Source organism: Agrilus planipennis, unplaced genomic scaffold (genome assembly GCF_000699045.2).
Source record: "Agrilus planipennis isolate EAB-ADULT unplaced genomic scaffold, Apla_2.0 scaffold313, whole genome shotgun sequence".
NCBI lineage: Eukaryota > Metazoa > Arthropoda > Insecta > Coleoptera > Buprestidae > Agrilus > Agrilus planipennis.
In genome coordinates this window covers 147,657-150,792 of record NW_020442416.1, presented here as the reverse complement: position 1 = coordinate 150,792, position 3,136 = coordinate 147,657, and positions in this window count along the sequence as shown.

The following is a 3,136-nucleotide window of genomic DNA, read 5'->3' as shown; positions in this document are numbered from 1 at the left end:
TTTTACCCAGCAATGTAAATAATTCAACAATCTGTGATATACTGAGAAGAAAAAACTTCACTTGTATCCTGCAAAAATTTCTTGAGAGGTACCTATGTAGGTATTTTCTAGTTTAGGTAATTTAATATATCTACTGACCTAAAATGAAGATTGGAAAAACTTCGGCGGTTGTTGTAGAACAAACGAAATAGCTTAAACCCCAACGCCAAAACTCGACACTTTAGTTGTCCGGAGCACTTTTCGGTAACATAGTTACCTTCTTCAAGTGAACATGACCAGGATAACACTTAGTTCGTTTTATCTCTTGATTCTAAAGAATCATAAAACATTCTTTAGTTAAACTCATGGGCCACGGAATCGTAATAGGGATGGAGTATAAAGTGAGATATAGAGGAGGGGAGTGAAGCCACTCAGGGGAGGGAAAATGAGTGGTACTCATATACTTGTGCCTGGTGTAATTAGTTACGCCTATGCGCCTCTCCCTTGCTTAGTTACGATGAATTCAAATGCGGCCCGAGCTCCGTTAAGTATATTAAAAAAAGTTAAAAATTTACTTGTTTATATCATTTTTATTAATTGTTGATAGGTTTTCGATTTATGATATGATCAGAAGTTTCTTGTTAAGTCTAATTCACATGGAAGAATTTTTTTCTGAGTTCCAACAATAATTACGTAACATTTAAAATTTGCTACAGAATTATTGTCGTAATATTCATCACATATTTTGTTATTCCATGCAATTTTAAAGATGGAAAATTTTTTAATTAGCAAACTACCATTTCCGCTCAAAACAGCCATGTTTTTTTGTAGGTGAAGAGAATAAGTCAAAATATAGCCATGATTATACCATAAATGGCATACTACGTGTGCTTTATCCCCCCTAAACCCCCTACATGCACACCCTCTAGCATATATACTCCGACTTTTCATTTTTTTAGTGATGTCTGATGTGGATCTTAAAAACATCTCTTTGATGTGTACATTTTAAAACAATGTATTTAGTAGCCTTAACCAAAGCTTATCGAGTCATCTCAGACAAGTGTTCTAACATTAATATAATCATAAACATTACTTAATTTCAACCTCTTATTATTAAATTTTGTCAACCGATAAGAATTTTTTTCTAACCAAGTATTTACAACGCCATGTTTTGTACCAATTTTAAATTTGATTTACCTTTTCTGCTATTACTACTCCAATAAGATACCATTATCCATTTTTACACTATGAAAATTCACAATAAACACTAAACATTGTTTTATTTTCGTCTTACACTTTGCACGTTATAAAACGAACAGTTATCAATAATTAATAAAACAAAAATACTACATTTAGGAGAAATAATTTAATCCGACCCGAATGAATGGCAAAACGTAAGCAAAAATCTCCTTGCCCACGCGCAAATCGGCTGCGCATTGGACGACCGAACACAACTTGATAATGCTCCTACGGCCATTTGCTCGCGACAAACATTAAACAAGCCGTCTACGCATGTAGTTATTACATAACCTCCAATTGAAAAACTTCAATTTGCGTGATTATTTGTTTCACCTATTTAGTAAAATTGTATTATATAACTTGTATTAACATACGATCTTGCTTAGAACATACAATCGACAAGCCCCACCAGCTTAACATACTTACAAATTCCACCTTAAAAATAAACTACGTCCTTTAGCGTTATACCTTTAGACCTATTACACCAAAAATAAAATTTCAAGATAATATGTTTTCTGAAAAATGACGTAAAATTTCAAGTGGGTAAATATGAGTACAAATTGATTCATGAGTAAAACTACCATCATAATATGCCCACATATTCCATTGTCTGCCGGTTAAAATCATTAATTAAACCAATAACGCATTTAATTTGAAATGGTTGATTACCAGAAAAGTTATTTTTTTCCTGTTTTATTTATTAGGAATAAGTGTTTGAAACACTTGAGGGATTTTCTGGACATTTTATTAAAATTACATTTGAAAATTACAATTACCTGAAAGTAAACAAAATATACAGAAATTGACTGATCTCAAATTTTCACATAAAATTACATGATCAATTCTTATTTATATAATGCAAATGGCAAATAAATAAGCTCCATTATTAAACAAATGTGGCAGTTAAATAAACTAGCCTTTAATTTTTTGCAGTGTATGAAAATTGTGAGTGTTTAAGTACAAGAAAGATAATGAAGTTAATAGTTTTTCCGACTTTGAAACGGTAAATTCAGGTACGTCAGAGTTAATTCTGGCTGTTAGTTATTATAAAAATATTATACTTTGGAAAATACTGCCAAACCCTTAGAAGATCGAATAATTAAATATAACAGATTCTAATAGCACCGGTCACTACATGTAACTATAAGCCTTTCTACATAAGATAATGCTGTTTGAAAATAAAAATGTAAGGCAGAGTGATATACAAAAACAATTTACTACGAAGGAAAAATTTCCTATTAGATAATACCTAAGTGAATAAAATATTTTCCCTTTCTTTTCTATGTTCAGCTAGTGTTTTAAGTTCTAAGGGTGATAGTAATACATATAATTATATAATATAATACATAACTAGCAGAAATAAATAGCAATAATAATCACAATGATAAACGTAATTTTTCTAAATTGGTAAACATTAAGTTGACTTCTAAGCTTTGATGTTACACAGTCGATTTTTGGTTATTTTTTCCGTATCAGTCGAAATAACTTTGTCTTGATCGGCTTTTTTATCGAGACTATTTCCCATTAATCCATTGCAGGGTAATTCTTGGGAACCTAAAGATACGATATAAAGAAATTCTATCAAATAGATGTAAAATATTATTTTTATACTTTTAACTGTGTAGGTACCAATTACAGAACTGGCGAATTTTTTGGATGTTTTCCAATCTTCTCGTAAAGACAAGTTATACATGGAATAGTCGGGGTTTCCCGTAACGTCTTTGACAATATTCAGGAACTTTGGCAATCGCTCCTGCATTATCGCCTCGTCTAAAGCTGTGTATGTTTCCAGAAATATAAGACCTTTACATCTGTAAAAGGATTTAAATAAATGAAAGTGACTTAATTAATAAAGGATTAGGGGCGATAAGAGTATGAAGATCCTATTAATTCATAACATTTAAGATCATTCCAATAC